Consider the following 26904-nt stretch of genomic DNA (forward strand, 5'->3'; position numbering starts at 1 on the left):
CCTATGACTGTCAGCTCCATCTAGTGGCCATAAAACTGCATTTTTCATTAAATACCTCAATCAGTAAAAATAGCACAATAACGCTTTATGGCCACTAGATGGAGCCAAGGAAATCAGAGTATGAAATAAAATACATCCAATATTCATCATGGCCGCTCACATTCATTCAACTATTTTTATTTTATACCGATCTCTAAGTGTTTGTGAAATCTTCCACCACAAAATGTACTCAGCCAATGAGAGGTAATGACTCCATTTTTATTTTGATACTGCTATCAATGGCCAACAGGGTACAACACTTCATCCATGTCTTTGGTGATCTCTGATCTCCTTATGAACTGTTTCTTACATGATGAAGATCAGCCATGGAGTATATCTGAGGTGTATATCAGGGTGTGCTTCTTCCCCACATGAGAGCTGGGATGTCCAGCAACATTCATATACAAGACATTTCCCACACTCACTAATACACCTCGTGGGTTGTGTGTGATCCTTGATGTACAGGAAGACAGGACTTCAGTGAGGAACAATTCCCTCACTCAGGACAGGAATACGGCTTCTCTCCTGTATGAGATCTCTGATGTCTGGAAAGATGTGACTTCTGTGAAAAACATTTCCCGCACTCAAAACAGGAATACGGCTTCTCCCCCGTGTGAGATCTCTTATGTTTGGAAAGACCGGACCTATCTGAAAAACATTTCCCACACTCAGGACAGGAATACGGCTTCTCCCCCGAGTGATATCTCTGATGTGTGGAAAGATAGGACTTCCTTGAAAAACATTTCCCACACTCAGGACAGGAATACGGCTTCTCCCCCGTGTGAGATCTCTGATGTGTGTAAAGACTGGACGTCTCTGAAAAACATTTCCCGCACTCAGGACAGGAACACGACTTCTCCCCCGTGTGAGATCTCTGATGTGTGTAAAGATGGGACTTCTGTGAAAAACATTTCCCGCACTCTAGACAGGAATACGGCTTCTCCCCCGTGTGAGATCTCTTATGTTTGGAAAGACCGGACATATCTGAAAAACATTTCCCGCACTCAGGACAGGAATACAGCTTCTCCCCCGTGTGATATCTCTGATGTGTGGAAAGATAGGACTTCCTTGAAAAACATTTCCCACACTCAGGACAGGAATACGGCTTCTCCCCTGTGTGAGATCTCTGATGTGTGTAAAGACTGGACGTCTCTGAAAAACATTTCCCGCACTCAGGACAGGAATACGGCTTCTCCCCTGTGTGAGATCTCTGATGTGTGGAAAGATGGGACTTCTGTGAAAAACATTTCCCGCACTCAGGACAGGAATACGGCTTCTCCCCTGTGTGAGATCTCTTATGCACGTTAAGATCATATTTAAAACGGAAACACTTCCCGCACTCAGGACAGGAAAGCCTATTCTCTGTTGTAAGGACAGCACCGTCCCTCACAGTCTGAGGTTCCTCAGGATAAGAGGAATACGATGGTCCGGCACCGTCCCTCACAGTCTGAGGCTCCTCAGGATAAGAGGAATACGATGGTCCGGCACCGTCCCGCACAGTCTGAGGTTCCTCAGGATAAGAGGAATACGATGGTCCGGCACCGTCCCGCACAGTCTGAGGTTCCTCAGGATAAGAGGAATACGATGGTCCGGCACCGTCCCTCACAGTCTGAGGTTCCTCAGGATAAGAGGAATACGATGGTCCCTCTACACTGTGTGGTGCCGGATGGACATTTGAGGTAGTCGGGTTTTCTCCTGGACTATACTGTGTGATGTCCTCATCTTCTACTTTACAGTCTGGAGACAAAGTGAGACAATCCTCTGAGGTTTTCCTCATCTCCCGTCCATCTACTAAAATAGAAATAAAAAGATTATTACTAGACATGAGCAGATTGGTTCCCCTAAACCAGGACTCCGCCCACATCAGGCAGCTTTGTCTCTGAGGATCTTACAATTCCCCCCTCAAGGTAACTAGTAAATTGGTCCTCTGATCTCCTACCAGTTAATTTCTTTATTCATGGACCTTAGTCAGAGAGTGAGGAAACGAGAACTGTCTTATATAGGAGTGACAGTGATGAGATCATAGGACGAGTGTCCCCACCCCCTCTATCACTCATTGCCATCTTCCCAACACAAAAAGTCCCGCACTTCCTTATTTAGTCCATAATTTAGTCATGAATAACAGCGGGCTGAGCCCCACCAGCGGTCAGAGAGTGAGGATGGGGGGAGAACAACCAAGATTTAGACTGGACTGATCCTGAAGACCTCCATCATTGGGTTATTGACTCCTCCCCCATTATCACTTTCTGTTTAAGGTTCCAAAGTCTGAGGATGTTATCACATTATTATCAACAAGTAAAAGTCTGTGCTCCAATCACATCATCAGATATAAACTATCCAGCTGGTAGGAAATGGGTGTAAGAAAAGAGAATACATATTATGTGTATATATAGCAGTGGGTAGAGGGGAGAGAGCAGAAGTCAGGACTATGTAATGTACAACATATTGTATAAGATACAACAGATAGGACTATATAGTATCAGAATAATGTAATGTACAACATAGAGTATATAGTGCAGGGGTCAGGAGTATGTAATGTACAACATAGAGTATATAGTGCAGGGGTCAGGAGTATGTAATGTACAACATAGAGTATATAGTGCAGGGGTCAGGAGTATGTAATGTACAACATAGAGTATATAGTGCAGGGGTCAGGGGTATGTAATGTACAATATAGAGGATATAGTGCAGGGGTCAGGAATATGTAATGTACAATATAGAGGATACAGTGCAGGGGTCAGGAGTATGTAATGTACAACATAGAGGATATAGTGCAGGGGTCAGGAGTATGTAATGTACAACATAGAGTATATAGTGCAGGGGTCAAGAGTATGTAATGTACAATTATGAACGCTAATTTTACCGAAGGTGCGCTCCTAAATCATACTTTATTCTGAGCATGCGCAGGTTTCTAAGCATACACACGAATGTGTTTCTCGTCGTAAACCAGCCCGACGAGAAACACAAGGAAATCGAGACTCCCGACGAGAAAAAAGAGAACTTGCTCTCTTTTTTTCTCGTTGAGATCCACGACAGTTTTCTCGACGATAAACATACACATGACCGTTTTCCTCTGCAAAAAAGCTCTGCCACCAAGTTTCTTGATGGATTTTGTCGAGGAAAACGGTCGTGTGTACGAAGCCTTAAAGGTTTGGTTATATCTAAGTATTCTATGATACACCTTCTTACATCTAATAGATGAAACTGCCTTTCTTTATCGTTTGAGGCGTTCTGGCAAAAAGAAGGAAGACATTCTTGGGACCTATGGATTTTGGATGCTACCTTCGGCAAGAACCCAGGAATTGTGTTTTTAAGATGACTCTGTCTTCAAGGATTTGAAGGAAAGGCTCTCTAATGGAGAGGGCTTGTATTTCACTGACCCTGTGGGCGGAAGTGACTGCCACAAGTACTGTTTTGAAAGTAAGTAGTCTTAAAGAGGCTTCTGAGATAGGTTCAAATGGAGTTCCCAAGAAAGCTTTGAGGACGACTGACAAGTCCCAAGTTGGATTTACTTTGACCTTAGTTGGTTTCTGTCTAGTGATTGCTTTACAGAACCTGGAAATAAGAGGATCTTCCTGCAAGCGTCTTTCTAAGTATACACTTAGGGCCGCTATCTGTACCTTAATGGTACTCAGGCTTAACCCTTTGTCTACCCCGTCTTGTAGAAACTGCAAGATATTTGTTATGTCTTTGTTAGGCTTTCCCTGATCCGCCAACCAGGAATTATATTTTTCCCAAATTTTACTGTAGATAGCTCGAGTAACCGGCTTTTGACTCTGAGGCAGGGTTTGAATGACTTTCTCTGATAACCCCTTACCCCTCAAAATTTCTTCTTCAGAAAGCATTCTGCGAGTTTCAGCATGGGTACTTGAGGATGCAATAGGGGTCCCTGTGACAAGAGGTCCTGTCTGTATGGGAGCCTCAAAGGTGGTTGATCTGTCAATTTCAGTAATGTTGTGAACCAAGGTCTCTTGGGCCAATAAGGTGCCAGCAGTATTAAACACGTTTCTTCTGCCAGAAATTTGGCCAAGACCCTCGGAATGAGGTAAAGTGGTGGAAACGCATAAGCTAGACTGAAGGTCCATGGTATCTGCAGTGCATCTACCCCCAGGGTTGGTCTCCTGGGCATAGAGAGAAAAAATTGGGAACTTTGGTATTCTCCTTGCTTGCGAACAAATCTATCTCTGGGATCCCCCAGTGAGATGCTATGAGGTTGAAGACTTCTATATGTAGAGACCATTCTTGATTCGAAACTAGTTGTCGACTCAAGAAATCTGCAGTGTTGTTCTGTTCGCCCCTCAAGTGTATTGCGGAGATGGATTTTAGATGAATCTCTGCCTATTGAAACATCTGTTTTGCCACCAACATTAAACGAGGACTTCTGGTACCTCCCTGCCTGTTTACATAGGCTACTGCCGTCATGTTGTCTGATCGGACTTGAAGGTGGTGACCTTGTAGTTTGTCCTGGAACACTAGTAGAGCTCTTAGGCTTGCTGTTAACTCCTTCCAATTGGAAGAAGACCTTTCTTCTTCTGGTGTCCACCTGCCCTGCGCCCAGAAAGTGTTGAGGTGAGCTCCCCAATCCCAACTGCTCACATCTGTGGTCAGAGTGGATGTGATAGGGAAGACCCAGAGAACCCCTTTGTTTAGGTTCTCTTTGTCCTTCCACCACCAGAGCGAACGTTTCACCTTGGTGGGGATTGATACAGATTCTTCTAGACCTTTGTCCTTGATCTGTTCCAACAGAAAATTCTGTAGATCTCTCTGGTGGAACCTTGCCCATTGCACAGCCGGGATGGCTGCCGTCATCAGCCCTAGTGCTAACATGACCTCTCTTACTGTGCAACTGTGACTTGTTTGAAGAAAAGACATTCTCTGACATAGGTTGGATATCTTCTCTTCCGGCAAAACTCTTCTGTTCCACAGATAGGATTTTGTAACCCAAGTACAGAATGTTCTGTGTTGGAGTTGTTTTGGATTTTTCTAGACTGATAATTCACCCCAAGCATCTCAGATTGTATTGTGTCAATTCTAGATCCTGGCAGAGTTGCTTCTCTGAGTGGGCTGTGAGGAGTAAGTCGTCCAGATATGGTACTATTGAGACTGACTGAAGCCTCCCCCTGTTCGTGAATAGGAACTGGTGCCAATACTTCTTGGTCCACCATGTCTCCTATTAACAAAGGTAAAGCCTTTGCTTTTTCTGAGTGACTTGGCAATTTTGTCACCAGAAATTTGGACGGTGGTACGCTGTGGAATTCCAGTGCATAACCTCTTTTGATTATATTTAGAACAAATTCGTTCGAGGTTGTCTTTTCCAATTGGGGAAGAAAGTTCATCAGCCTCCCACTGGGACCCTGATGTCACTGGGGCTTGGGCTCTTGACCGGGGCGATAAAAAAGGATGCCCCCCTCTCCCTCTGCCTTTCCGGCTAAAACGATAAGTGCAAAAAAAAAAAGACCAGCATACTGCAGATGTCAGCAGTATGCTGGATCTAATTGCAGAAAGTTGATTTTTGGGTGAACCTCCGCTTTAAGTCCCTAAAGGATTTAAAAGTTGATGACTTCTCTTCCTTAAATGAACCAAGGAACTTGGCCAAGGGAGAATCTGCCTCAGATTTCAACATTCTTGCAATACATTGCCTGCACAAGGTCTTGTCATAGCCTGACGATAATTTGCTTACACAATTAGGGCACTTCCTGCAGCCTGAAGCTTGAAGTCTCCTTAGCCTGAAATGGATAAGACGGATATTTTAAAATCAACTCCTTCCCCTTTAAGGGACACCCGTGCTGCCACCACCGCTATAGTTTCCCGGGACAGTGACCCCCCATGGAGCAACTATACCCAGCCCCACACCTAGCCTACAAACAATCCCAGTACAGGGCATGCCCAGCAGCCTACCTGGGATTAAGCTGGTGCCTACGTCCTCCGGAGTATCCTGGGGATTAGCCTCCATGGTGCCCCCTTTGTTCCTCCATATCCCACCGCTAGTCCGGTATTGCTGGACGCAAGTCAGGGATGTGTAGGCCCAGCGTGGGCTTTTTCACTCCTCCATGCGCCATCAGGAGACCCGGAACCGGAAGTTTTGGCGCACAGTGATGATGTGATACTGACAGAAATGACGCGTCGGCGTCTCCGACCCCCACTGCGATCGCGGCAAGGAGCTGGTGATGGAAGTCCACTCACTTACTCCTGGGGGAACCGCGCCATTCTGCCCACTGGCTCACATCGGCACCGTGAAGAGGAAGAAAACGGGTCTGCTCTGGTGTAGCTGGACGGTACCCGAGCCCTACACCAAAAAAGGTGAGACTTACTAAGAGGTGATAGGTGGGACCCAGTCCTCTATACAGCCTCTCTTTCCCTGCAGGCAGCCCCTGAGAGATGAAGTCCTATAGCATTGTTCCTCTGGCAACATGTTCCTCCGACGGAGGAAACAATGACTGAGCAGGGACCTGAGGGACCGCCTTTTGAACTGTTTAGTAATGTGTTTCCTGTGTCGATGGGAGGGACTCCATCTCTCAAGGGCTGTCCTGGAAGACGACTGGGGAAAATAGGTTTTAACCACTTCCTGCCCGCCGGCCGTGACTTTGTGCGGGGATATCTGAATGATGGGTGCAGCTACAGGCATCATTCAGATTTCAGCTTTAAATACCACCAAAAGAAAGCTCTATTTGTGTAAAAAAAAGGACAGAAATTTCATATGTGTACAGTGTTGTATGACTGAGTAATTGTCATTCAAAATGTGAGAGCACCGAAAGCTGAAAATTGGTCTGGTTAGGAAGGGGGTTTAAGTGCCCTGTGGTCAAGTGGTTAATGACCCACCTGTGCTGATCTCTGTAGGAGTGTCCTCCTCTATAAATGTCCCCGTTATTCCATCCTCCTCCATAGACTGCTGATCATCCCTCACATACGTCTCTTCTTCTTCTGATTTCACCTCAAATTCTATATCGATTGGATCTCCACTCTAAACCAAGAGAATGAGAGAATATCGTCTGTAAGATATAAGCTTTACTATTGTAACATCACATAGAAAATCCAAACATTGTTTCCACAAGTCCATGTTCTAGATGCTCCGTCCCACCAACCTTTAAATAAGGAGAAATGGTGTGACCTTCCTGTGTGAAATCCCGGGAATACAGAGGACGGGGACTTCTCTCTGGTGGGTTTCTGTAGCTGGATGACTCCACCATGGTGTCCTGGTACAGATCTTTGTGTTCTTTTAGAAACTCTGACTCCCCCATCACCCCATCCTCATCATCCTCCTCTTTTATCTCTTCTTTAACCTCAACTTTAGAATCTCTCAGGTCTCCACTCTGAATATAGAATAAAAATGACATCAATGGTAACAATACAGATAATGTACAGATCCTAATGATACTATCAGTGATTGTTCCTCATCTACCTGATGATGGTGGGGGATGGTGTGACCTTCCTGTGTGGAATCCCGGGAATACAGAGGACGGGGACATCTCTCTGGTGGGTTCTTGGTATTAGGCGGCTCCATCCTATCCTTGTGTCCTTCTGAAAACTCCTCCATCACTCCATACTCCTCATCCTCCTCTTTATACTCTTCTTTAACATCAATATTATCATCCCCAAGGTTTCCACTCTGAATATATAATAAAACATTCATTGCAACAAATATGCTGTGTATAAATCAGAACTACCAATAATTGTCACTCATCTACCTGATGATGGTGGGGGATGGTGTGACCTTCCTGTGTGGAATCCCGGGAATTCAGACGACAGGGACATCTCTCTGGTGGGTTCCCATTACTGGATCCATCTGTAGGAAACACACACACTGACTGAATACATTGGGGCAGATTCATCAATAGATACGACGGCGGATCTCCTGATCCGCCGTCGTCTCTGTGAGACCCGACGGTCGGATCTGTGAGATCCCACCGTCGGAGCTATGCGACTGATTCATAAGAATCAGTTCCGCATAGATCTCCCTTGGATCCGTCTGGTGTAAGTGACTTACACCAGTCGAATCTTAGGCTGTAATCTCCCGCCGGCCGCTAGGTGTCGTCGCGATTTTTTACCCGTCGCATATGCAAATGAGGAAAACCGCCGATTCATGTCCGTACGCCCGCCCGTCGCTCGTTTTCTACGTCGTTTGCGTTCGGGTTTTTCCGGCGGATAGCTACCCCTGCTTCTATGAGGGGTAGCTAATGTTAAGTATGGCCGACGTTCCCGCGCCGATTTTTAAATTTTCTACGTCGTTTGTGTACCGCGATCGGGAATACCGATGGCCGCAAACGACGTACCCCGCCGCAAACAATGACGTCGTAGCGACGTCATTTGGAGCATGCGCACTGGGCTTTTTCGCCCCGGCGCATGCGCAGTTAAATCGGCGCGGGAACGCGCCTGATTTAAATTGTACACTCCCCCTAGCTGCGGAATTTGCATTCCGCCGGGGGGAGTTAGGATCCGACGGTGCAGTTTGCGAGGTAAGTGCTTGATGAATCATGCACTTGCCTCGCTAAATTGCACCGGCGGATCGCAAACCAGGTAGATCTAGCGGATCTAAAGATCCGCAGATCTACATGAATCTGCCCCATTGTTTCTATGTGTTTATCAGATGATGGGGGATCTAGGTGGAGCCTCCGTACTGCTCTCTCCTTTACAATAAAGTCTCCTCTTACCCGGTGATGTGAGGGGCGGCTGATTGTCCATCATGATGTCCTTCTCGGCACCGCTCATGTCTCCTGTCAGCAGTTTGAAGATCTCTCTGATGACTTCTAGAATCGTCTTTGTATTTCTCTATTCTTTAAGGGAGGGAGGTGGAGGCAATGTGATTATCATAGGATCTCCAGACTTCACAGGAGGAAAACTCTAGATTTGAACACATATAGTGAAATCAAATGACATTCCCAGAATCCTCCCCACCTCACCAATCAGGTCTACTTTTTTATCAAAACTCCACTTGGGATATAATTTACCCAGACAGGGCCCCCCACTCTGTAGGTTAAAAGCTTATTGCAAGGAATTCTGGAACCAATCATCTTGATTTTGCTTGTGAGAGGGACATTGGGAGGAGGAGCTGTGAGGTCAGTGTGATGTCATAGGATTCTCTGACTCTGGTTGGAGGGACATTGGGAGGAGGGGCTGTGAGGTCAGTGAGATGTCATAGGATTCTCTGACTTGGATTGGAAGGACATTGAGAGGAGGAGCTGTGAGGCCAGTGTGATGTCATAGGATTCTCTGACTATGGATGGAGGGACATTAAGAGGAGGAGCTGTGAGGTCAGTGTGATGTCATAGGATTCTCTGACTATGGATGGAGGGACATTAAGAGGAGGAGCTGTGAGGTCAGTGTGATGTCATAGGGTTTGCTGACTCTGGATGGAGGGACATTGAGAGGAGGAGGATCTGTGAGGTCAGTGTGATGTCATAGGGTTTGCTGACTCTGGTTGGAGGGACAGAAGGAGCTGTGAGGGGAGCTCTGTGAGATATCTGTACACAGAGTCATTTCTCCCGGGTGGGTCACACTTCTCTTAAATAATAGATGAATGTTGTCTTTAGGCTTTGCCAGGACATTCCATATTCCTGTGATCTCGGTGTACTCCGGAGACTTTACTGATCACATTTTAGGATGAAGATCTGAGACTGGGATCATTATGGAGATATTCGTTTTCAGGACATTCACTACAAATTATATTTGTCCCTATTTCTTCCTATTTGAATCTTATAAAATAAAGACATAAATATTCCAATCCCCCCTAAATAACCCACCATCACTAATAAACGTCATATAACTGTTAGTATAGACTGATGATGTGAGAAGGGGATTGGTGGGAAAGGTGACACATCTCCAAAATGAGGAGAATGTTCCGGCCCCACAAGTGGGGAAGTGTTCTGATCCTGAAGGGGTTAATGAAGGTCTCCACACTATATATGTGTGTATCATCATCTGCTGGAGATAAAAGACGTCACAGTGACTATGGAGGAAGAGGACCGACATGACGTGGTTACTGGGTGTAAATAGAAAATAAGATCTTATTACCTCCTCTGCTGCTTCTTCCAGTAATGTCTTCTCTCTACGTCTTCCCGACTCACCTCTCACCCGGAACTTCCTGTCTGACATCACTTCCTGTCTTCCATAGAGACTTCCTGTCTGCCATCTTGTGGAGTTCAGAGGAGAGTAACTGCAGAAACATCTCGTTGTGTGAACACGGCCTTGTGCTGGGTGTGTATGTACTGTATATCCTTAAAGATGGGTCATCTCTCTCCCACCAAGGGGGATAGAAATATATTATTGATCGGGGGAGGGGAGACATTTTGACCCCTTTGATTTTGCAGTAAAATTGATGTCAGATTTAGTCATGTAGAACATCTGTTATATGAATACAAAGAAATCCAGCCGAGAGTAAAGGGTGGAAATGGCTCCTGATCCCCAGATTTGGGCAATTATGTCACCAATATAAATAGAAATAAACCTGCGCTATGTGTAACAACTCAAATACCTACAGAAATAACTTCTACTGCTGCTGTAGCAAAGGTAAGTATTCCCTTTATCACCTAGAAGAGCATTATGTGTCACAGCGCTGTCCTATTGTGTGTGTGCACATAAATTATCACAAATACACTAAAATATGATGGGGCGTGGCAAAACTGCCAAGGTGAGTGGACACTGAGCTCTGTGCTACTGCCGATTATTAGCATATAATCAGCTTTACAGCTCTCCCTCAGCAGCCAGCAATGGTGTGGGGGCTTCCCTGCAGTCTGCTCCTCCACCCGATCAACACTGCAGTGGCGCCCGACAACTAGAATGATGACACGGCGGAATGAAGAAGAGGCTGGGGGCACCAGGAATTGGAATTGGAATGCCCAGGAGTCCAGTATACCTAGTTCCCTTTTTAATTGTGCAAACGATTTTAGTTCACAGTTGTCATAAAATTGGTGTAGATATGCGAGTCCAAATTTTACCCATCTTCCAGGTGGAAAAATTCCTTCAGACAGGGATTGAACCACAATGGGGCATTGGGTGATAGATGTAGGGGGCCGTCAGCTATATGTTTTAAACAGATCCCCAGGATACGTTTAGCAGAGCTAAAGCATCTCTCTGCCCCCCGCCGTGGGGACTTCTCCCCAAAAGAAAAAGTTTAATAAAGTTTCGTAAGAAGTTACCACAGCCGCTTCAACCACAATGGCAGCATTGCTCAGCTGGGGAAAAACACGCCAGAGTATATGCACTAGTTGCGAAGCCAGGTAGTAGAGTCGAAGATAAGGTACCGTTAACCCCCCTCTCCCCACCAGTAGCTGCAGGAGCTCCAGGGAAACCCTAGCCGCCTTAGTGCCCCCCACAGGAAGGAAGATAGCAGGGAGTTAATGTAACAAAACGTTTTTCTTTAAATATAGATCGGGGCATTAGAGAGCACAAATATGAATTTTGTCAGGAAAATCATTTTAAATCAGTTAGCTCTACCCAGCAATGTGAGTGGGAGGTCTTTTCATTTCTGGATTCTGTCGCTAAAAGATCTAATTATTGCCCATAGATTCACCTCTGTGAATGAGACTATCGGTAATTGGACAGTTATGCCCAAGTATTTGAATTGGGAGACTATGGCCAGAGGACACTGAGCGGGAAGTATTACATTTGGTTGCGGGTCCAAAGGGAACAAAATCAACTTGGACCAATTAATTCTGAAACCAGAGGAATCTCCAAATTCTTGGATTAGGGAGACCGCAGCCAATAAGAACGCATCTGAGTCCCCCAAGTACAGGAGCATGTCATCCGCATACAATGATACACGTTCCTCCAGGTCCCCAGCTAATAGCCCCTCAATGGTGTCATGAGTTCTAAGTTTAGCTGCCAGTGGCTCAATGGCTAGAGCAAACAGGAGAGGAGACAGCGGAAACCCCTGTCTCATCCCCCTGTGGATTTGAAAAGTGTTCGATATAAGTCGATTCACTCTAATATTTGCTCAGGGATCTTTGTAGAACAGTTTAACCCAGGAGAAGAATTTTGTCCCAAAGCCCAGTTTAACAAGAAAGGAGAAGAGATAATCCCATTCCACCGAGTCAAGCACTTTTTTAGTGTCTAGTGATGCTATCACTCTCTTGCCTTTATTCCCATGTTGCATCTGTAATTTAACATATAGTCTTCTCTTTCCCCCATAAACACGATCGAAATTTCCGTTGGAAAAACCATCCAAGTTTTTTCCAACGGAATTTCGCTCAAGCTTGGCTTGCATACACACGGTCACACAAAAGTTCTCTGAACTTTCGACCACCAAGAACGCGGTGACGTACAACACTACAATGAGCCAAGAAAATGAAGTTCAATGCTTCCGAGCATGCGTCAAATTGTTTGAGCATGCGTAGGAATTTTGCACGTTGGAATTGGCACACACGATCTTAAAGGGGTTGTAAAGACAAAAATATTTTCCTCTTAAAATAAAGTCTGACAGTAGCTGATAAAGTAAAAAGTAATGTTTTGCATTATAACTAGTTTGATACCTGTTGAAATCGAGCTGTTTTATTCACCTCCAGCACTCCTGAATCATTATTCTCACTGACTTCCTGGTTTGCAGTGCGCATTCATTCTTGCTACATCACGGCCTAATGGGAACTACAGTTCCCATTAGGCTTAGCCTCCATGCCTGTGAGGGATAAGAGAGCATCTTCACGCAGGGCTGTAGTCATAGGAAGGGGGTGAGCACATTCTGCTTTCCACCATGCAAAACGGCTCAGATGCTGGTGGAAAGCAAGAAGAGGAGTGACAGGAAATGGCATTTTCAAACCTGGATTACTGTATTTTGGAGGTCAAAATCAAAAACGAGGTAAGTGATATTTAAATGCTCTAGCTTACAGCAATCAATTGATCTAATAAAAAACGAACCTTTAGTGTTCCTTTAAATTCCGATCGGAATTTTTACCATTGGAAAAAATAGAGAACCTGCTCTTAAACTTTTGCTGGTGGAAAATTCCGACAGCAAAAGTCTGATGGTGCGTACACACGGTCGGAATTTCCGACCAAAAGCTCACATCAGACTTTTGCTGGCGGAAATTCCGATCGTGTGTACGCAGCATAAGGTTCATTTGGGTACAGCGGCCGGGTATAAATCCTGTCTGGTCTGAGTTAATTAACTTAAGGATTAATGATTGCAACCTATTGGCCAGAATTTTGACATCGCAATTGATCAAAGATATCGGCCTATAAAATTCACATTCTTGTGGATCCTTCCCCTGGTTTGGGAATCACCACAATCAGGGCTTCACGCATAGAGTCTGGAAATATTCCCTCTTTTTCTGCTGCTATAAAGGTCTTTTGTAGATGTGGCACCAGGTTCTATTTATGTAACTGATACCAGTCAGCGGGGAAACCATCAAGTCCAGGTGATTTACCAGGTTTGAAAGAGAAAATGGCACCACATATTTCTTCCTGTGTTATGGAGTGCTCCAGAGCCTCACTATCTTCTGAGCTTAGTGGAGGTAACGTCATGTCATCTAGATAGAAAGATAGTTCCCATTCTGTATGTCGGGTCAGGGACTGATAAAGGGTCTCGTAAAACTGTCTAAGGCCGCATACACACGGTCGTTCCAAACCGATGAGAATGGTCCGACGGGCCGTTTCCATCGGTTCACCGCTGAAGTGGCCTGACGGTCTGATGTGCGTACACACCATCAGTTCAAAATCCGATCGGGTCAGAACGCGGTGATGTAAAACACATGACGTGCTGAAAAAAACTAAGTTCAATGCTTCCAAGCATGCGTCGACTTGATTCTGAGCATGCACAGGTTTTGAACCAATGCTTTTCTGTACTAACCATCAGTTTGGACCGATCGGTCAGCGGTCCATCGGTCAGATTTTAAAGCATGTTTTTTTAAAATTTTAGACCGAAGGACAACAGACCGATGGGCCATACACACGGTCGGTTTGGACCGATGAAACTGAACTTCGGTCCATTCTCATCGGTTTGGAACGACCGTGTGTAAGGCCTGAGTTGTAGAGATCAGAGCATAAAGACGGTTTGACAAGAATGCAAGCAGGCGACCACTCTAAGGCCGCGTACACACGACGAGAAACTCGACGGGCGAAACACATAGTTTTCCCCGTCGAGTTCCTTGTTCGGCTGTCAAAAAACTTGTCGAGCCAAATTTTCCCATTGCCCAACGAGGAAATAGAGAACATGCTCTCTTTTTGGCTCGACGAGTTTCCTGGCGGGTTTCTCGGCGAAAAGTGTACACGCGACCGGTTTTCTCGTCAGAATACGTCTCCCATCGAGTTTCTTGCTGAATTCTGCCGAGAAAACCGGTCGTGTGTACGGGGCCTCATTGTCAAATTCAAAAAAGGACCTGGTCTAATGTCGTTTTTATTTTGTAGTATGTTCAGTCAAAAGTAATTAATACTGCCTCGTCCGTTCCTGACAAAATTGTATTAGGGGATGGGTCTTGAATATATTTTTGTTCAGCAACAGTAACATCTATACCTGCATTTTGTATATCAGAATTTAAAGCTTTGGAGAAATCTCTTGTTTCTTTTGTGAACACCCCTCTCATAGTTGCCTTGAAAGACTCCCATTGATTATGAATAGGGATGAACCAAACAACCCCCCCCCCGTTCGGTTCGCAGCAGAACATGCGAACGGACCGAAATTTTGTGCGAACACCGTTAAAGTTACATAGTTACATAGTTACATAGTTAGTCAGGTTGAAAAAAGACACAAGTCCATCCAGTTCAACCACAAAAAACAAAACAAAAAAACACAGCAAAATCCCACACACCCAACTCCACACCCACAGTTGATCCAGAGGAAGGCAAAAAACCCCAGCGGAGCATGATCCAATCCGCTACAGCAGGGGAAAAAATTCCCTCCTGATCCCCCGAGAGGCAATCGGATTTACCCTGGATCAACTATACCTACAAATCTTAGTACTCAGTTATATTCTGTACATTTAGGAAAGAATCCAGACCTTTCTTAAAGCAATCTACTGAGCTGGCCAGAACCACCTCTGGAGGGAGTCTGTTCCACATTTTCACAGCTCTTACTGTGAAAAAACCTTTCCGTATTTGGAGGTGAAATCTCTTTTCCTCTAGACGTAAAGAGTGCCCCCTTGTCCTCAGTGATGACCGTAAAGTGAATAACTCAACACCAAGTTCAAAGTCTATGGGACCCCAACGTGAAAAGTGCTAATTTTAATGGCTAATATGCAAGTTATTGTCCTGTTTGGGGACCCGGGTCCTGCCCCAGGGGAGTGTCTGGGGACCTGGGTCCTGCCCCAGGGGACATGTATCAATGCAGAAAAAGTTTTAAAAACTTTAATTTTTTCGGGAGCAGTGATTTTAATAATGCTTAAAGTAAAAAACTAAAAGTGAAATATTCCTTTAAATATCATGCCTGGGGGGGGGGGGGGGTGTCTATAGTATGCTGGGAAGTGGCGCATGTTTCCCATGTTTAGAACAGTTCCTGCACAAAATGACAATTCTAAAGGAATAAAAGTCATTTAAAACTACTCGCGGTTGTAATGTAATGTTGGGTCCCGGCAATATGGATGGAAATCATTGAGAAAAACGGCATGGGTACCTCCACAGCCCATTACCAGGCCCTTTGGGTCTTGTATGGATATTAGGGGGAACCCTGCACCCAAATTAAAGAAGAAAAGGTGTGGGGCCCCCAGGCCCTACATACTCTGAACAGCAGTATACAGGCGGTGCAAACAAGACAGGGACTGTAGGTATGTTTTTAAGTTGAATCTGTTTGTAATTTGGAACAGGTAAATTTTTTAAGTGTAGCTTCAGCAAAAAAAATTATTTTTAAGACTTGGATATCCTAGGTGTGACGGATCTTGCATACCCCAGGTGGGCACATCCGCCAGAGCTGTGTCTCCTGTCCTTCAAACGCACCCACATCCTGCAGATTCCCCATAACCAGCCCTTAATCCCTCAATCACGAGACAATCCACACAGGTGTTGAGGGTTAAACATGCAGAGCATAAACTGTTTATTAAATACACTTTTACACACAGTTAGGGACACTCCCCTTAACTTTGTCATAGAGGAGAGGGGGTAGGGGACAAGGAACAACCAATGGGAACTGAACACTTGTACATTGAAACAGACTACAGAAAAACATAAAGGGATTATGGTAAGCAGGCAGCCTCTCAATACAGACCATTATCTATGTTCCATTTACCAACACAATTAGACACAGCAACAAGAGGGGGGATGGGGGAGAAGGGATGTAGCATTACATTATCTCAATGCCAGCTTGTCTCCAGTCTCTTCTGGGCCATAATCTGTGGGTAGGAGGCCAGCCCACAGTCCCTTCCAAAACACACAGTGACATTGGGTTCTGTCACACTAGGGAAGGGTTATCACCCCTGTAACATTTGTTTTGCTGTCTGTGCCCCTGTTCAGAGGTTTCACCTCACTTTCTGTCCCAATGACAATTGGATTTTGAAAGTTTGGGGTTATTAGGGAAACAAGGATTGGTGATAAAGCATCACTGGAGATACCTTTTTCCCATATTAACTCTTACAGTAGATAATTTCCCTTCCTAGGGGTAGATTTCCTCTCACTTCCTGTTGTCTCCCTCCGTTTATAAGTAGGAGTCGTTTGTAAGTCGGATGTTTAAAAGTAGGGGACCGCCTGTATATACGGCCTGCCCTATATAAAATTGGGCCTTAGGTGTTGGTGGTACCGGAACACTGTAAGCCCTCACAGTTACTTTTGGTGGGTGCTGGAACGGGCCCTGCTGTGAAATATTATATCAAGAATTGTAAGTACATACCACTGTTGAACAGGGGCAGAAAAATTGGGCCTTAGGTGGTGGTGGTGCCACAACACAGCAACCCCTCAATGATACTCTTGTTGAGCACAGGACGAGCCCTGCTGGAAAACATTACAGCAAAAACAGTAATTACATGCCCCTGTTAAACAGGGGCAGAAAAATTGGGCTTTGGTGGTGGTGGAAGCTATCATCATGAAGATTGAGAAGGAATAGGATAGTCACTCAGCATAAAAGGACAGTCACTCATCATAGACAGTCTTCAAAGGATCCCACATCCATAGAAAAATCAATTGGTTACATCAGCATCAGGTGCTTGATAGCTGGTGATCCAAGACCGATTCATTTTTATGAATGTGAGTCGATCAGAGTCTGTGGACAGGCACACTCTGTGATCTGTTACAAAGCCTCCAGCAGCACTGAATGTGTGTTCAGAAAGAACGCTGGATGCAGGACAAGCCAGTAGCTCAATTGCATATTGAGCAAGCTCTGGCCAGAGGTCCATCCTCAAGACCCAGTAACCCAGTGGATGTTCTGTTGGAAAGGCCTCCAAGTCTGATCTTGCCCTTAGATACCTGTACTAGAGGTCGACCGATATATCAGCCGAAATTTGTACGTTTTGGAGAAATCGGCATCGGCCGATTTATGTCCAAATTTGGCCGATATTTAACATGGCCACTAGCGGTGCCGCGGCTCCGGAGCTAGGCCGAAGCCGGCGGCCTTTCCTGATGCTGTGACCGCGGCGACAATCCGCGGATTGCCGCCATGGTCACAGCATCAGGAACTACTAATTTAAACAACAAACATCATTATGGTTTGAGGTACTGTGGGCCAGATCCTCAAAAGAGATACGCCGGCGGATCTGCTGTTCCACCTGCGTATCCCTGTTTCTATCTTTGGAACTGATCCACAGAATCAGTTTCCAAGAGATAGACAGAAGATCCGACATGTGTAAGGGACTTACACTGCCGGATCTTAGGATGCAGTACCGCATCCGCCGCTGGGGGCATTTCGAGTCGAAATGCCACCTCGGGTATGCAAATTGGCACTTACGGAGATCCATAAAGCTTTTCAGCTTCGTTTTTTCTCCGTAAGTATTAGTTTGCAATCGTAAAATTAGGGCTGCCTTTACAAAGTGTAAAGTTAGTACACCTTGTAAAAGCAGACCCTTCTTTCCAGCGACGCTGTCTTTTTTTTTTTTTTTTTTCGCCGCAACTCGTTTTTTTTCCCGATGCAACTTTTTTGACCCAGCGCGATTCACGAAGCTCGGCGTAACGTAATTTCGCGCTATGCACGTCACGAGCATGCACAGTACGTCCGGAGCGCGCCCCATTTGAATTGGGAACGCCTTACGCCGGCCGGATTTAAGTTACACAGCCGAAAATTTCTAGGTAAGTGCTTTGTGGATTGGGCACTTAGGTAGAAATTTTCAGCCAGTGTAACTTAAATGGGAATATTTAAGTTACGGCGGCTGGCTGTGGATCTGGCCCTACTGTATGCTTTACAATGGCTTATATGAAATATGAAGTTGAGACTGCTTACATCTCTCTTCACCAACCTCTCAAATATCCCCATGAAACAGTTATTAGATAATATAACTTTAGACCATGACTGGAAAAGCATTCAGTAAATCTCCGTGGCTAGTATAGCTGTTAGGCCTTATATCAAAGATTGCTCCTTCTTTTTTTTTTTTTGTAAATCACATCACGATCTTGAATATTGTGCAAAAAACGAGCTGATGTCACCGTCCATTCTGACTTCATCACATCTCTCACCATCTCACTGAAAATAAAGCCTGGTAGGATTTGGGAGGTCCAATCCACATAAGTCCAGGATTCTCTCATCTCCAGGCTCAACGTTTTCATTTTTAAAAGATGCTTTTACACAACCACCAGCAAATCCGGAAAGTCCCTTTCAAGGTCAAAAAGGTTTAGATACGGCAGTAAATATTCTGTGCTGCAAACTATTTCCTTGCACTTGACACCTTCAATCATTAATCCACTAATCAGGACACATGGTTTCTTTAACACCAAACCCTCAATATTCTAAATTTGTTGATTGCCAGCGACAATTTACTTTCGTAATGTGCTGTAGGCTGACCCCTCATTGCCTTTAATAGAGCTGTTCTTTGTATCATTCAGTCCATAATTCCACCAGAACGGTCTACCAACATATATATATATATATATATATATATATATATATATATATATATATATATATATATATATATACCCCCATGCGATGGTTTAGACATTATCAGCTTGACATCAGTGTTTATCAGATCTTCTGTCCAGACAAGGCGGCAGTGGAAATTCTTGCCAGTATTTTTTTTTAAGGTAGAAAGGTATTTTTCATCCATATGTGTCATAGCCTTCAGCATATTATAAACAACTGATTCAACATGTTTCGAATCATGACTAGAGTGATGAATTTCACTCACCCCTCTTATAAATTTAGGAAAACCACCCAACATACTATAATGTATGCCAGGGGTTGACAAATTTGCTTGGAATCTAGGAGCCAGCTAAAAAAGTTAGGAGCCAGAAAACGCGCCCCGTCCCGACGAGCTTGCGCACAGAAGCGAACACATACGTGAGCAGCGCCCGCATATGTAAACGGTGTTCAAACCACACATGTGAGGTATCGCCGCGGTTGGTAGAGCGAGAGCAATAATTCTAGCCCTAGACCTCCTCTGTAACTCAAAACATGCAACCTGTAGAATCTTTTAAACGTCGCCTATGGAGATTTTAAAGGGTAAAAGTTTGTCGCCATTCCACGAGCGGACGTAATTTTGAAGCGTGACATATTAGGTATCAATTTACTCGGCGTAACATTATCTTTCATAATATAAAAAAAAATGGGGATAAATTTACTGTTGTCTTATTTTTTAATTAAAAAAAGTGTAATTTTTTCCCAAAAAAGTGTGCTTGTAAAACCGCTGCGCAAATACGGCGTGACAGAAAGTATTGCAATGATCGCCATTTTATTCTCTAGGGTGTTAGGATAAAAAAATATATATAATGTTTGGGGGTTCTAATTAGAGGGAAGAAGATGGCAGTGAAAATAGTCAAAAAATACATTAGAATTGCTATTTAACTTGTAATGCTTAACTTGTAATACCAACGGCCACCACCAGATGGCGCCAGCTTACACATCTGGTGGTAATAACTTGTAATACCAACGGCTCACCACCAGATGGCGCCAGCTCATCCAAGCCAAGTCGCCATGGCGACCTGGCGACCGGGATTAGACGAGCCCTGATGTATGCTATGCCCAGCCATTGTGCAGCATCACCTCAGAGGTCAAATCTATTGATATCAATATGCATTATGTCATATGTACAGATGTTATAAAATAATTTTAGGTTTAAATGCTTCGCTCTGGTTTTAAGATTAACTTCAAGGAATAAAACATAATAAAAAAGCAAATATATCAGGGAAAGGGAGAAAATGAAAAAATAGGGCGTTGGGTAAGTCCATTGAAAATAAAATAAAAATGAAAAAAAAAGGAAATTTGAATGTTCAAAAAAAAAAGGTCCATTGCTTGATGAATATTGAGAGAGTGTCCATTAATTCTTTATAATTCCCCCACTAGCCAGCAATTACTCCTGCTATTCACATGCAAACGCATATCTCCAGCAATGTACCTGAAAGAAAAACTCTCAGACAAAAACTCATTAGCAAGGTCCTTAAACAAAGTACTATTTACTAGACATGTGCATTTTCGTCCGAATTTCAGGTATTTTCGTTATCGTTTTAACAAACGATAACGAAAGCACAGAAGACGAAAACCGAAAGATCCGACATAAACAAATGCTTTATTTTCGTTTTCGTTGCGGTCGAATGTGCCTAACCTTAACGCCATTAGTCCAATATTATTCTACATAAGATTCGACATTATAGAGACATGAAGAAGATTTGACATAGAGAGAAAAGATTCGACATAGAGAGACATGAAGATTCGACATAGAGAGACATGAAAATTCGACATAGAGAGACATGAAGATTCGACATAGAGAGACATAAAGATTCGACATAGAGAGACAGTTTCGTTGCTTTGTCGAATATTTTTTTTTTTATTTAAAGATTCTGTCGATTTTTTTTTTTTTTTTCTTCTTAGAACATTCAACAGACACCATAAGCCTTCAATGACGGATTCGACCTTAATTAATTTGGATTTTCGGACGAATGCATTTTTTTAACGGAAAACAAAATAAATAAAAAAGAATTTTGGGAGTAACTAAATAAATGTATTTTTCGAACGAAAACGAAATTACGCAACAAAATATTTCAGTGTGCACATGTCTACTATTTACAGTCTACAGTTTAAAGTGGAGTTCCACCCATAAATATAACATTACATCAGTAGTTTTAAAAAAATGTCATTAGTCCTTTACGAAAAAAAAAAATTTTTTTTAGATGCCTTCAAAGTGTTGTTGCTAGGCAGAATAGTTAATCTTCCCACTTCCTGCACTTAGGTGCTTAAGCTTCCTAACCTACACCGCACAGACTCCTGGGAATGTAGTGGGTGTAACTTTCCAGGAGTCTGTGCACTCTGTCTCAAAGAATCATGTGCTGAAACCTGATCTGACACTGCTTGTGCAGCACTGAGCATGTGCGAGATCTGCAAGGCTGAAATCCAGGAAGTCATACAGTCTGGCTTCATGATGCCCACACTTAAGATGACCCCAGTCAATTTCTATTTTATAAAGTGTCTAAATGCTGTAACAACCTAACAAAACGGACCTTAGTTTACAGACTAACTTTACTAGAATACATTAAGCTTGTGCATTACAGGGGTATTTATATTTAAAAAGTGAAATTGTGGCCGGAACTCCGCTTTAAAGCTAATTCACCCCCACTGCTATAGAAGTGTAATTAAAAAAAACAGATCTGGGCCCTTCAATTGTTCTAATAATGTGTAATATTCTATTTTCATCTTATCATACTCAATCTTCAGGTGGTCATATTTCTGTTTTAACCGATGAAATGGTATCCAGGTCTTTTTCTTATTATTATTTTGGTCAGCTCTGTTTTTCATGTTAATATCACCTATGTTTGACCCAGAGTTTCCCCTTTTGATGTGATCATTAGATATTATCTTCTGATCTTTCTGTTCAGTGTTTGTCCTAAACAATGTGGCTACATCAAATCTGACAGCCTGCTCATTTGACCTTCTCCATAAATGATCTGCTCTCAATAATACGTCTTTTAAATCATGAGGATTCGGGGTAACTAATAAAATATTTTGTTTGATATCATCATGCAAAGCATCTAGAAACATACTGATATGTATCGAGCCTCCCCGCTCAAATGCAAGATTATTACCAACCAAAAATTCCATAATAGTTTCTATCCTGTGCGACAATTCATAGGGAGATTCACTCTGCATCTGTTGGATCTTCCCATGAATCGCAACATCAGAACGTACTCCATACAAAACACACAATAATTCCAGTAATATGTCCCTTTTTTTTTTTTGTCAAGAAATTTATTGGGTTTTATGCAAGTACATACATGGCATAACAAGCATTTTACATATTAAGAAACGCAAGTAGTGGCGTAAAAACAATCATGAAGAATCAAAACATGCGATACAAATCATTGCGGGGCATCAAAAATCTCATGAAGTGACCTTATCTAACAGTCTAACCCCGTTAAGGGGACCTACTAGAGGAAACGGGTAAATTATGCTGGTCAGTATGCCGAGAACAAGGAGGGTCGGGGGTGGGGACTCCAACGTGAGTATGGACAAGCCCTGGACCATTGAGCATCATCCCCGCACCTGCCCACCCCAAGAGGGAACACACTGTGGGCGGTAGGGGGACCAACAGAGACAAACTGTATATGAGCGGCAAAAACAACAGGTCCTTTAGTGAGCTGAGTCTTGACAGACAAGATGAGTGGTAGGAGGGAGAAGGGGGAGAGGCAAGAGTGAGGAAAGGCGACTGATAGACTATACGGATCCGGCATCGCCTGTTGCATCCGGTCGCGAAGGAGAGGGAGGGGGCGTGGGGGAGATCGCTGGGTTCAAGGTTTCCCTATAGTGTATCCAGCAAGCCCAAGTGTGCCTGAATTTTTCGTGCCTGTCTTTGGCTTGGTGTATAACCCTTTCCATGTCTTCAATCCTGCCAACCCTGGACCGCCAGTCCTCTATGATGGGGGGGAGAGTATCCCTCCATCGGAGAGGTATACATTGTGTAGCAGCATTAATGAGATGCAGCAACAGGGACTTGTGATATGTCGATTTGGGTAGGGAAGTGTGGTGAAGAAGATATTGTGCGGGTGTGTAGTCGGGTGTGAAAGTAGTGACGTGAGAAATGACCTTATGCACTTCTCTCCAGAATGGTTGGAGAAGTGAGCAACTCCACCATATATGCAGCATAGACCCCGTCTCTAATCCACAACGCCAGCACATAGAGGGGACATTGGGGAACATTTTGTGAATCTTATCCGGCGTCCTATACCAACGAGAGTAGATTTTGAATCTGTTCTCTTGGGTTGAGACGTTGATGGAGCCTTTGTGAACGTGTGTCCACACCGACTCCCAGTCGTCTTCAGTCAGGACTATAGACAGGTCAGTGTCCCAAAGTTGATGGATGTCGGCGTTGGGTTTCGCCGTTGGGACAAGGACGGAGTATAGTGACGAGATCAGATGTTTCTGTGGGCTGGGTTGGGAACAGAGGCGTTCAAAAGGTGTAAGGTCCCTATACCACGACGATAACGACGGTACGGCTTGAAGAAAATGCCTGAGCTGAAAAAACGTGAACATAGGAAAATTTAGAAGCCATGCCTGAGTGAGAGAGGAGATTACCATTGTTGAAAAGGAGATGGGCCCGCAGCGTGGGAACGTCATGGGAAGTTACGCGGTCAGAGACTTGGACGTCCGCCGGAAAGTCAGGGTTCTGGGTCAATGGTGTCATCGGTCCCGGGTATGGCGTCGTTTTTAAGGTTCTACACGTTGCCCTGAAATTGGACAGGGTGGGTCCGATCAAAGGATGGGATGTGCACTGCTTAGGGGTGGAACGCGGGTTAATCCAGGGCAAGTGTGAGACTCGCATTCCAACGGAGGCGTCTTCCACCGCGACCCAAGCCTTGCTAATCTTGTGTACATGCCAGTCCACTATCCTCGTGAGTTGACATGCCTTATAGTATGAGGATAAGTCCGGCAATCCAATACCACCCCTATGTTTGGGGAGAATAAGTCGTGACCAGCTCAATCTCCGCCCAGAGGAAGGATCTACATATTGTCTTAAAGGAATTAAAAAAAGGCGGTGGGAAGCTTGATCGGGACAGCTTGCAAGAGATATAACAGCCTAGGCAGGATGTTCATTTTCAACACTGCAGCCCTACCAAACCATGAGAAACTGCCCTTCGTCCATTTAAGTAAATTTCCTTTTATGGCCTGGAGTGCCGGTAAATAATTTTTGGTGTAGAGGTCAACTAGGTGCGTGGGAAGCTTGATGCCCAAGTATGTGATATCATGAGGTTCCCATTGAAACGGGAAGTTCTGTTTACACAAAGCAACCTCCGAGCTAGGTAAGGAGACGTTGAGGGCCTTGGACTTGCCAAAGTTGGTATTGACCTTGATTATAGGCACCACTATTGCGATCAGAACTACCCACATGTTTACCCTGGGAAGGTTTTGCCCAACCTGAATTATTTTCATGATGGTAATTGTTGGGAGGGGGACCTGATGTCCTATTGGGTGGTATGTGTGAAACCTTACTTGTTTTTTTTAATATGCTTTCCCAGATTCAACCTAGTGAGGATACATGGTTGGTAACAGCTGACGTAAGTTCGCTTTATACCATTATTCCACACCAATTGGGTATAGCAGCTGTTAAGCATTATCTGGATGTAGTATCGGAGGTTCCTCAAGTACAGAAAGAATACCTTATCGAACTATTGGAGTATGCCGCAGGACACAACTATTTCTGGTTCAACCACAACTTTTACCATCAAACTAGAGGTGTCGCCATGGGCGCAAAATATACGCCAAGCTTGGCTAATTTATTTATGGCCAAGTGGGAGGAGGATGTCGTCTATACTGACCGTAACCCACATATCATGTTGTGGGCGAGGTACATCAACGACATCCTCCTCCTATGGAATGGCACCAAGCTCCAACTGGATGATTATATTGTTTTTCTAAACAATAATGATAGAGGGATCCGTCTCGTACATGAGTCTGATAAGGAAACGATAAATTTCCTTGATCTCACTATCAAAAAAGAGGAGGGTAGTTTCAAAACAAAAACATACTTCAAGAAAACTGACAGAAACTCATTCATTCCAGTGGGGAGCTGCCATCATCAAAATTGGCTCAACTCTGTCCCCAATAGTAAATTTATAAGAATGAGGAGAAACTGCACTTCGCTTGAGGATTATCAATCTCAATCAGAAACTCTCAAGACTAGATTGATAGAGAAGGGTTATGAGCCCAATAAATTGGAGACCATAAGGAGTGAAGTGGCAGTGATTGACCGCTCACACCTTTTGGACCCCACACCTAAAACACGCCAGGTGGGTCCTATTGTACCATTCATAACTACTTATTCCACACAACATTACCTTATCAAAAAGATAATTAAAAAGCATTGGCACCTGTTGGGCAACGATAGGATTATAAAAACCTTTCTTCCCACAAACCCTCAGGTTATTTTTAGAGGTGTTCCCTCGTTAAGAGACAAAATTGCGCCAAATGTTGTGGACCCTCCCACCAAGAAGGTCTCTTTTTTCCAGAGAGGTATTGTGGGTTACCATCAGTGTCGCAGGTGTCAAATATGCACATTGAATAAAATTAAAACAAATAAAACTGTGAAATTCCTCTCAACCAGTACATCCAGGGAACACTCGATAGAACCTTTTATCAGCTGCAGTTCGACCGGCATAGTATATTTGCTACAGTGCCCTTGTGGGCTACAATATATAGGCCGGACTAAACGTTCGATGCAGGTGAGATTAGGAGAACATGTAGCCAATATAAGATCAGGTTTCCCACAGCATTCAGTGTCACACCACTACGATCTACATCATAATCGGAATCCAGAGGGAACTCTTTTTCTGGGCATTGATAAATTTGATGCCCATTGGAGAGGAAGTTCCCTAGTAAGGGAGTTATCCAGGCTTGAAATGGCCTGGATACACCGTGTACGTACATACACCCCGTACGGACTGAATGTTGACATTGATGTCAATGCTTTCATTGACAACAGTTAGGACACCTACAGGTACATAAGTTCATTCAATTTAATTCAATATATATTTGCTGTGAACTAGGCCTGAGATCCGGGGCATCAGGACACATTTCTAATTTTTGATATTAGTTTTAGAATTTATTAATATTCAGAATATGGATGAATGTTTTTTTTTATCCTTTTTGGGATTATTCTTACATCCTTTTTATATAAAATGTTGTCCTTTTTTATATACATTTTTCTTTCTCTTTTTCTGTATAATGGGCACTCAAATATTTACCCACCACTTGATATGTGGACATATATATTGGCCCTAAATGGAGCCGACCTGAGTAGGGTTATGCTCTTAGTAGATCACTTTCTGCCACAAGTGATTGAACATTTTATTCCAACATCACAATAGAGTGGAGTGAGTGTCAGGCCCCGTAAACACGAGAGGATTATCCGCTGGAAACGGTCCTCCGGACCGTTCCAGGGGATAAATCCTCTGGCGGATTTTGATCTGATGGTTGTACTAACCATCAGATCGAAATCCGCGCAGAATCCATCCGCGGTGACGTGTCGCGAAGTTGCCGCGATGATGACGCGGCGACGTGCGCGAAGCTGGAAGATAAAGACTTCCGCGCATGTGTCGAAGAGGAGCGGACGGATTGATCCGGTGAGTCTGTACAGACCACTGAATCAATCCGCTGGACAGGATTCCAGCGGATAGATTTTTTAGCATGCTAAGAAATTTTTATCCGCTGGAAATCCGTCGGCTTGAATTTTTTCCGCCGATAAATGTCCGCTCGGACGTACACACCACCGGATCTATCCGCTGGAACTGATCCGGGGATAAATCCCAGCGGATAGATCCGGTGGTGTGTACGAGGCCTCAAACTAATCTCCCTCGTTTTAATTACAGCATAAGGTACAATCAGTACCAGTA

The 26904-nt window shown here is 44.0% G+C and overlaps 1 protein-coding gene and 1 long non-coding RNA gene across 2 annotated transcripts in view; one reads left to right on the plus strand and one right to left on the minus strand.

Moving 5' to 3' along the window:
- Positions 1–26904, plus strand: part of LOC120935233 (zinc finger protein 721-like) — a 243702-nt gene that overhangs the window by 186841 nt on the left and 29957 nt on the right. The window lies entirely within an intron of this gene.
- Positions 7785–10086, minus strand: LOC120935834. The gene is made up of 3 exons (XR_005748526.1): positions 10048–10086; positions 8688–8810; positions 7785–7822 (listed from the first exon to the last, which is right to left on the minus strand). It is a non-coding gene; the product is annotated as an uncharacterized LOC120935834 (long non-coding RNA).

Source organism: Rana temporaria, chromosome 4 (assembly GCF_905171775.1).
Source record: "Rana temporaria chromosome 4, aRanTem1.1, whole genome shotgun sequence".
Taxonomy (NCBI): domain Eukaryota; kingdom Metazoa; phylum Chordata; class Amphibia; order Anura; family Ranidae; genus Rana; species Rana temporaria.